The 10158-nt window shown below is 54.9% G+C and overlaps 1 long non-coding RNA gene across 1 annotated transcript; it reads right to left on the reverse strand.

Moving 5' to 3' along the window:
* Positions 1-1239: 1239 nt before the first annotated feature.
* Positions 1240-4040, reverse strand: LOC310669158. Its single transcript, XR_014507051.1, has 5 exons — positions 3566-4040; positions 2968-3437; positions 2363-2561; positions 1481-2013; positions 1240-1287 (listed from the first exon to the last, which is right to left on the reverse strand). It is a non-coding gene; the product is annotated as an uncharacterized lncRNA (long non-coding RNA).
* Between the last annotated feature and the right edge of the window lie 6118 nt (positions 4041-10158).

Raw genomic sequence — 10158 nt, forward strand, 5'->3', positions numbered from 1 at the left:
AAAAGGGATCTGAAGGCCGCCATGGGGTGAATTGTGGGGGGGAGCGGCGCCGTGGAAGGGAGTAATAGTTTCGGGGTCAGGTATATTATTACTATTACTATTATTATTATTATTACTGCTGCTGCTGTTGCTGTTGCTGCTGTTGCTGCTACTATTACTATTATTATTAAAAGGGATCCGGCCGCCGCCATGGGGTGAATCGTGGGGGGAAGCGACGCCCTGGAAGGGAGTAATAGTTTCAGGGTCAGGTATATTATTACTATTACTACTACTACTACTACTACTACTCTTATTATTATTAAAAGGGATCTGGAGGCCGCCATGGGGTGAATTGTGGGGGGAAGCGGCGCCCCGGAAGGGAGTTGTAGTTTCGGGGTCAGGTATATTACTACTACTCCTACTACTCCTACTACTCTTATTCTTATTACTATTATTACTGTTATTAAAAGGGATCCGGAGGCCGCCATGGGGTGAATTGTGGGAGTAATAGTTTCAGGGTCAGGTATACTACTACTACTACTACTACTATTAAAAGGGATCCGGCCGCCGCCATGGGGCGAATTGTGGGGGGAAGCGGCACCCTGGAAGGGAGTAATAGTTTCGGGGTCAGGTATATTACTACTACTAAAACTACTACTACTACTAGGGATCCGGAGGCCGCCATGGGGTGAATTGTGGGAGTAATAGTTTCAGGGTCAGGTATACTACTACTACTACTACTACTATTAAAAGGGATCCGGCCGCCGCCATGGGGCGAATTGTGGGGGGAAGCGGCACCCTGGAAGGGAGTAATAGTTTCGGGGTCAGGTATATTACTACTACTACTACTACTACTACTAGGGATCCGGAGGCCGCCATGGGGTGAATTGTGGGAGTAATAGTTTCAGGGTCAGGTATATTATTACTATTATTATTATTACTACTACTACTACTACTACTACTACTACTGTTATTATTACTATTACAATTATTATTAAAAGGGATCCAGAGGCCGCCATCGGGTGAATTGTGGGGGGAAGCGGCACCCTGGAAGGGAGTAATAGTTCCGGGGTCAGGTATATTATTACTACTATTACTACTACTACTACTACTTTTACTATTATTACTATTACTATTACTATAAGGGATCCGGCCGCCACCATGGGGTGAATTGTGGGGGGAAGCGGCGCCCTGGAAGGGAGTAGTAGTTTCGGGGTCAGGTATATTAATACTATTATTATTACTATTACTATTATTAAAAGGGATCCCTTCCCTCTCTATGATCCCCTCATAACCGCCTTGGAGGACCTAGAGAGGTCCCTTCCCTCTCTATTATCCCTAACAGGATCCGGACGCCATGGGGGGCGGGATCTGGTGCCCTGGAAGGGAGTTGTAGTTCCGGGGTCAGGCTGGAGGACTGGGAGGGGGAAGCGTCTGGCTCGAGCCTTCTAGGGTTTTGAGAATTGGGTCTCTATGGTCGCCGAAGAACGGCCTGGAGGACCTAGAGAGGTCCCTTCCCTCTCTATGATCCCTTGCCAGGGGTTCCTTCCCTTTCTATGATCCCTTGCCAGGGGTCCCTTCCCTCTCTAGGATCCCTTGTCAGGGGTCCCTTCCCTCTCTATGATCCCTTGCCAGGGGGTCAGGCTGGATGACCTGGAGGGTTAACGTCTGGATCGAGCCTTCTAGGATTCTGAGCCTTCCCTCTCTATGGTCCCTTGGAGGGGTCCCTTCCCTCTCTATGGTCCCTTGGAGGGGTCCCTTCCCTCTCTATGGTCCCTTGGAGGGGTCCCTTCCCTCCCTATGGTACCTCTCTATGGTCTGTTGCAAGGGGGTCAGGCTGGATGACCTAGAGGGTCCCTTCTGGCTCAAGCCTTCTAGGAATCTGGACCTTCCCTCTCTATGATCGCCTCAGAACCACCTGGAGGATCTCGAGAGGTCACTTGCCTCTCTATGATCCCCTAATAACGTGCTGGATGATCTGGAGGGGTCTTTTTCTTCTCTATGGTCTCTTGCGAGGGGGTCAGGCTGGATGACCTGGAGGGGTCCCTTCTCTCTCTATGATCCCCAGACCCTCGGGGCTTCCCTTGTGGCTCGGTCCTTCTAGGATTCTTGCGAGGTGATCAGGCTGGATGACCTGGAGGATTCCCTTCTGGCTCGAGCCTTCTAGGATTCTATACCTTCCCTCTCTATGATCCCCTCATAACCACCTGGAGGATCTAGAGAGGCCCCATCCCTCTCTATGGTGCTCTAATATTCCCATGCAAGAGGGTCAGGATGGATGACCTGGAGGGTAACCCTCTGGCTGAACCCTTCTGGGACTTTGTGCCTTTCAAGACTCTATGATTCCCTAATAAGTCCTTGCCAGGGGGTCCGGCTGGATGACCTGGAGGGTCCCTTCTGGCTCGAGCCTTCTAGGATTCTGGGCCTTCCGTTTCTATGGTTGCCTCATAACCCTTCGCCAGGGGGTCAGGCTGGATGACCCGGAGGGGTCTCTCCCGCCTCTATGGTCCCCTTATAACCACCTCGATGTCCTAGAGAGGTCCCTTCCTTCTCTATGATGCCCTAATAACCGCCTGGATGTCCTAGAGAGGTCCCTTTCCTCTCTACGATCCCCAATGAGCCCCTTAGAGAAGGCCCCCTTCCCTCTCTATGGTCCCTTGGCCAGGGGGTCAGGCTGGATGACCTGGAGGAGTCCGTTCCCTCTCTATGGTCCCCTAATAACAACCTGGATGTCCTAGAGGCCCCTTCCCTCTCTGTGGTCCCTTGCAAAGGGGTCAGACTGGATGACCAGGGGCGTTCCCTTCTGGCTCGAGCCCTCTAGGATTCTGGGCCTTCCGACTCTATGGTCCCCTACTCATCCCTTGCGCCTGGAGGACCCAGAGAGGCCCCCTTCCCTCTCTATGGTCCCTTGGCCAGGGGGTCAGGCTGGAGGACCTGGAGGAGTCCCTTCCCTCTCTATGATACCCTAATAACCGCCTAGAGAGTTACCTAGAGAGACCCCTTCCCACTCTATGGTCCCCAATCAACCCCTTACAGGGGGGTCAGGCTGGATGACCCAGAGGAGTCCCTTCCCTCTCTATGGTCTCTTGCAAGGGGGTCTGGCTGGATGACCCGGGGGGTTCCCTTCTAGGATTCTGGGCCTTCTGTCTCTATGGTCTCTTGCCAGGAGGTCAGGCTGGATGACCCGGAGGGGTCCCTTCCCTCTCTATGGTCCCCTAATAACCACCTGGATGTCCTAGAGAGGCCCCTTCCCTCTCTATGCTCCCCTCGTACTCACTTGCAAGGGGCCAGGTTCAACCGTTCTAGGATTCTGTACCTCCCGTGTCCATGGTCCTCTAAGAACCCCTTGCAAGGGGGTCAGCCTGGATGACCCAGAGGGATTCCGTCTGGCTCGAGCCTTCTAGCATTCTGGGCCTTCTGTCTCTATGGTCTCTTGCAAGGGGGTCAGGCTGGATGACCTGGAGGGGTCCCTTCCCTCTCTATGCTCCCCTCATACCCCCTCACCAGGCCTTCCCTTCTAGGCTTCTGCCCCTCCCGTCTCTATGCTCCACTCCTCACCCTTCGCCAGGGGGTCAGGCTGGATGACCCGGAGGGATCCCTTCCCTCTCTATGATCCCCTAATAAAGGCCTGGGGGACCTAGAAAGGCCCCTTCCCTATCTATGGTCCCCAAGGGGTTCCTTTCCTCTCTATGGTCCCTTGCAAGGGGGTCAGGCTGGATGACCTGGAGGGGTCCCTTCCCTCTCTATGCTCCCCTCATACCCCCTCTCCAGGCCTTCCCTTCTAGGCTTCTGCCCCTCCCGTCTCTATGCTCCCCTCCTCACCCTTCGCCAGGGGGTCAGGCTGGATGACCCGGAGGGGTCCCTTCCCTCTCTATGATCCCCTAATAAGGCCTGGAGGACCTAGAGAGGCCCCTTCCCTATCTATGGTCCCCAAGGGCTTCCTTTCCTCTCTATGGTCCCTTGCAAGGGGGTCAGGCTGGATGACCTGGAGGGGTCCCTTCCCTCTCCATTATCCCATAATACGCGCCTGGAGGACCGAGAGAGGCCCCCTTCCCTCTCTATGGTCTCCCATTATGGTCTTCCCTTCAGGCCCGGCCCTTCTAGGATCCCGGGCCTCCCGTGTCCATGGTCCCTTGCAAGGGGGTCAGGCTGGATGACCCAGAGGGCTCCCTTCCCTCCCTATGATCCCTTCACCCCCGCTGGAGGACCTAGAGAGGCCCCTTCCCTCTCTATGCTCCCCCATTAACCCCTTGCCAGGCCCTCAGGCCTTCCCTTCTCTGCCCCACCCTTCTAGCCTCCCGGCCCTCCCGTCTCTATGCTCCTCTCCTCTTCCCTCGGCCAGGGGGTCAGGCTGGATGACCCAGAGGGGTCCCTTCCCTCTCTAGGCTCCCCTCCAAACCGCCTGGAGGTCCTCTCTATGGTCCCTCCTTACCCCCTTGACCCTCGAGGCTTCCCTTCTGGCCTGACCCTTCTCTCTCTGTATGGTCCCTTGCAAGGGGGTCAGGCTGGATGACCTGGAGGGTTCCCTTCTGGCTCGAGCCTTCTAGGATTCTGGGCCTTCCCTCTCTATGGTCCCTTGCAAAGGGGTCAGACTGGATGACCAGGGGCGTTCCCTACTGGCTCGAGCCTTCTAGGAGTCTGGGCCTTCCGTCTCTATGGTCCCCTATTCATCCCTTGCAAGGGGGTCAGGCTGGATGACCTGGAGGGGTCCCTTCCTTCTCTATGCTCCCCTCCGCACCCTCCCTCTCCATTATCCCATAATACGCGCCTGGAGGACCGAGAGAGGCCCCTTCCCTCTCTATGGTCCCTCCTTACCCCTTGGGCCTTCCCTTCTGGCCCCACCCTTCTAGGCTCCCGGCCCTCCCCTCTCTACGCTCCCCTCGGCCAGGGGGTCAGGCTGGATGACCCCGAGGGCTCCCTTCCCTCTCTATGATCCCCTCATATTCCCTTGCCGGGGGGGGGGTCAGGCTGCATGACCCTCTAGGATTCTGTACCTCCCGCGTCTATGGTCCTCCCATATTCCCTTGCAAGGGGGATTCCCTCTCTATGGTCCCCTAACCCCCGCCTGGAGGACGCTGAGAGGCCCCTTTCCCTCTCTATAGTCCCCTCATAGCCCCTTGGCCAGGGGGTCATGCTGGATGACCCCGAGGGCTCCCTTCCCTCTCTATGCTCCCCTCACCACCGCTGGAGGACGTAGAGAGGCCCCTTCCCTCTCTATGGTCCCCCATTAACCCCTTGCCAGGCCCTCGGGCCTTCCCTTCCGGCCCGACCCTTCTAGGATCCTGTACCTCCCGTGTCCACGGTCCCTTGCAAGAAGGTCAGGCTGGATGACCTGGAGGGGTCCCTTCCCTCTCTATGATCCCCCATTAACACCTTGCCAGGTCCTCAGGACTTCCCTTCTGGCCCGACCCTTCTAGGCTTCCGGCCCTCCTAGAGAGGCTCCATCCTTCTCTATGGTCCTCTAACATTCCCATGCAACAGGGTCAGGCTGGATGACCTGGAGGGTTGCCTTCTGGCTCGAGCCTTCTAGGATTCTGGGCCTTCCCTCTCTATGGTCCCCGAATATTCCCTTGCCAGGGGGTTAGGCTGCATGACCCTCTAGGATTCTGTGTGTCTATAGTCCTCTCCCCTTCCCTCGGCCAGGGGGTCAGACTGGATGACCCGGAGGGGTCCCTTCCCTCTCTATGCTCCCCTAATAAAGGCCTGGAGGACCTAGAGAGGCTCCTTCCCTCTCTATGCTCCCTCCTTACCCCCATGGCTTCCCTTCCGGCCCGACCCTTCTAGCCTCCCGGCCCTCCCGTCTCTACGCTCCCCTCCTCCTCCCTCGGCCAGGGGGTCAGGCTGGATGACCCCGAGGGGCCCCTTCCTTCTCTATGCTCCCCTCATAAGCGCCTGGATGTCCTAGAGAGGTCCCTTCACTCTCTACGGTCTCTTGCAAGGGGGTGTGGCTGGATGACCGGGGGGTTCCCTTCTAGGATTCTGTGCCTGTGTCCATGATCCTCCAATATTCCCTTGCAAGGGGGATTCCCTCTCTATGATCCCCTAACCCCCGCCTGGAGGACCTAGAGAGGCCCCATCCCTCTCTATGGTCCCTCCTTACCCCTTGAGGCTTCCCTTCCGGCCCGACCCTTCTAGCCTCCCGGCCCTCCCGTCTCTACGCTCCCCTCCTCCTCCCTCGGCCAGGGGGTCAGACTGGATGACCCCGAGGGCTCGCTTCCCTCTCTATGCTCCCCTCCAAACTGCCTGGAGGACCTAGAGGAGCCCATTCCCTCTCTATGGTCCCTCATTACCCACCTCATTACCCCTTGACCCTCGGGGCTTCCCTTCTGGCCGACCCTTCCCTCTCTATGGTCCCTTGCAAGGGGGGGGTCAGGCTGGATGACCTGGAGGGGTCCCTTCCCTCTCCATTATCCCATAATAGGCGCCTGGAGGACCGAGAGAGGCCCCTTCCCACTCTATGATCCCCTAATATTCCCTTGCAAGTGGGTCAGGCTAGATGACCTAGAGGGGTCCCTTCCCTCTCTATGGTCCCCTAACAACTGCCTGGAGCTAGAGAGGCCCATTCCCTCTCTATGATCCCTCATTACCACCTCACTACCCCTTGACCCACGGGGCTTCCCTTCTGGCCCGAGCCTTCCCTCTCTATGGTCCCTGGCAAGGGGGTCAGGCTGGATGACCTGGAGGGGTCCCTTCCCTCTCCATTATCCCATAATACGCACCTGGAGGACCAAGAGAGGTCCCTTCCTTCTCTATGCTCCCCTCCGAACTGCCTGGAGGACCTCAGAGGCCCCTTTCCTCTCTATGCTTCCCTCATAGCTCCTTGCCAGGGGGTCAGGCTGCATGACCCTCTAGGACTCTGTACCTCCCGCGTCTATGGTCCTCCCATATTCCCTTGCCAGGGGGATTCCCTCTCTATGGTCCCCTAACCCCCGCCTGGAGGACCTAGAGAGTCCCTTCGGCTTCCCTTCTGGCCCGACCCTTCTAGGCTCCCGTCTCTACGCTCCCCTCCCCTTCCCTCGGCCAAGGGGTCAGGCTGGATGACCCCGAGGGCTCCCTTCCCTCCCTCTCCTCCCTCTCTTCGCCCCCCAAGTCTCCCCCACTCACCGCCCAGCGCCTCAGCCGCTCGCCCGGAAGAGCTTCCTGAAGCCCCGCCCCTTCCCTTCCGCCCGTCAGGCCTCGCTTCCTCCCCGTGACGTCACGCCGCCGCCGCGCTCTCCAGCCGCCCCACTTTGTCCTTATAAGAAGCGAGCGCCGCTCCTTATAAGGCGAGAAGGGCGGGGCCTCCAGGCTCTATCCCGCCTCTCCGCTCCTTATAAGGAGCGAGGGGCGGGGCCTCGCTGCCCTTTTCCCGCCGCTTAGGAGCGATGGGCGGGGCCTCCCGGCTCCATGCTCCTTATAAGGCGAAACGGGCGGGGCTTCCCGGCTCCATCCCGCCTCTCTGCTCCTTATAAGGTGAAAAGGGCGGGGCCTCCCTGCCGCCTCCTGTCCCTCCGCTCCTTATAAGGCGAAAAGGGCGAGGCTTCCCGGCTCCATCCCGCCTCTCTGCTCCTTATAAGGTGAAAAGGGCGGGGCCTCCCTGCCGCGTCTCGTCCCTGCATTCCTTATAAGGCGCGAGGGGCGGGGCCTCCCGGCCATTTCCCGACGCTTAGAAGCGAGGGGCGTGGCCTCCTGGCTGCATCCCGCCTCGCCTTTCCTTATAAGGCGAGAAGGGCGGGGCCTACCTGCCGCCTCGCGTCTCTGCGCTCCTTATAAGGAGCGAGGGCGTGGCCTCCCTGCCATTTCCCGCCTAGCCTTTCCTTATAAGGCGAGAAGGGCGAGGCCTCCCTGCCCTTTCCCGCTGCTTAGGAGCGATGGGCGTGGCCTCCTGGCTGCATCCCGCCCCGCCTTTCCTTATAAGGCAAAAGGGGCGGGGCGTGCCGACCCTATTCCCGCCCCTCCAGTCCTTATAAGTCAAGAAGGGCGGGGCCTCCCGGCTCCATATAAGGCGAAAAGGGGCGGGGCCTCCCTGCCGCGTCTCGTCCCTGCCCTCCTTATAAGGCGAGAAGGGCGGGAACTCCCCACCCTAGTCCCGCCCCTTCTGTCTTTATAAGGCAAGAAGGGCGGGGCGTCCCGGCTCCATCCCGCCTCTCCACTCCTTATAAGGCTCGGTAGGCGTGGCCCGCCCTCCCTATCCCCGCCCCTCCAGTCCTTATAAGGCGCGGTGGGCGGGTCCTTTCCTCCCAGATAAAAGAAGAAGAAAAAGGGATTAATAGGGAATGAATTGTGCTTTATTTTTCCCTATTTATTTTCTTTTATTTATTTCATTTCATTTTATTTATTTTATTTTGTTTCATTTATTTTATTTTATTTCATTTCATCGATCTACAGATATATAGCTATCCATTTATTTCTAAATATCCCTATTTATTTCATTTTATTTCATTTATTTTATTTCATTTATTTTATTTCATTTCATTTATTTTATTTCATTTCATCGATCTACAGATATATAGCTATCCATTTATTTCTAAATATCCCTATTTATTTGGTTTTATATTTTATATTATTTTATATTTCATTCCATTCCATTCCATTTCATTTATTTCATTTCATAGATCTACAGATATAGAGCTATCAATTTATTTATAAATATCCCTATTTATTTCATTTTATTTCATTTATTCCATTCCATTCCATTTCATTTATTTCATTTCATAGATCTACAGATATATAACTATAAATTTATTTATAAATATCCCTATTTGTTTTATTTTATATTTTATATTATTTTATATTTCATTCCATTTCATTTCATTTATTTCATTTCATTTATTTCATTTCATTTCAGAGATCTACAGATATACAGCTATAAATTTATTTATAAATATCCCTATTTATATTATATTATATTATATTATATTATATTATATTATATTATATTATATTATATTATATTATATTATATTATATTATATTATATTATTTCATTCCATTTTATTTTAAAGGCCAATAAAGGGAACACACACACATAGCAAAAAAGGTTAGGGGTCAGGGGTCAGGGGTGTGTGTTAGGGTTAGAGGTCAGGCCTTAGGGTCGAAGGTTAGAGGTAGAGGCCAGGGTTAGAGGTCAGGCATTGGGGGTTAGAGGTCAGGCATTAGGGGTTGGGGGTTAGAGGTCAGGCATTAGAGGTTGGGGGTTAGAGGTCGAGGTTAGGGGTTTGTGTTAGGGGTCAGGGGTTAGGCCTTAGGGTTGGGGGTTAGAGGTCAGGGGTAGAGGTCAGGCATTAGAGGTTAGGGGTTAGAGGTCAGGCCTTAGGGGTTAGGGGTTAGAGGTCAGGCATTAGAGGTTGGGGGTTAGGGGTTAGAGGTAAGGGTTAGGGGTCAGGCATTAAGGGTTAGGGGTGTTAGGGTTAGAGGTCAGGACAGGGTTGGGGGTTGGAGTTAGAGGTCAGGGTTAGGGGTCAGGCATTGGGGGTTAGGGGTTAGAGGTGAGGCCTTAGGGTTCGGGGTTAGAGGTCAGGCATTAGAGGTTGGGGGTTAGAGGTAGAGGTCAGGGTTAGGGGTCAGGCATTGGGGTTGGACTTAGGGGTCAGGGGTTTGTGTCAGGGTTAGAGGTTAGGCCTTAGGGTTAGAGGAGGTAAGAGTTAGAGATCAGGTATTAGAGATCAGAGGTTGGTGTTCGGGTTAGAGGTTAGGCCTTAGGGTTGGGGGTTAGAGGTCAGGGTTAGAGGTGAGGCCTTGGGGTTAGAGGTCAGGGTTAGAGGTCAGGCATTGGGTTAGGGGTTAGGGGTTAGAGGTTAGGCCTTAGGATTGGGGTTAGAGGTCAGGCATTAGAGGTTGGGGGTTAGAGGTAGAGGCAAGGGTTAGGGGTCAGGCATTGGGGGTCAGGGGTCAGGGTTAGAGGTCAGGTATTGGGGGTTAGGGGTTAGAGGTTAGGCCTTAGGGTTGGGGGGTTAGAGGTCAGGCCTTAGAGGTTGGGGGTTAGAGGTAGAGGTCAGGGTTAGGGGTCAGGCATTGGGGTTAGAGGTAGAGGTTAGGCCTTAGGGTTGGGGGGTTTGTGTTAGGGGTCAGGCCTTAGGGGTTTGTGTCAGGGTTGGGGGTTAGAGGTCAGACATTAGAGGTTGGGGGTTAGAGGTCAGGCTGGGGGTTAGGGGTTAGGCCTTAGGGTTGGGGGTTGGAGTTAGAGGCAAGGGTTAGGGG

The sequence above is a fragment of the Podarcis tiliguerta genome, assembly GCF_965153285.1.
Source record: "Podarcis tiliguerta genome assembly, chromosome: Z".
NCBI lineage: Eukaryota > Metazoa > Chordata > Lepidosauria > Squamata > Lacertidae > Podarcis > Podarcis tiliguerta.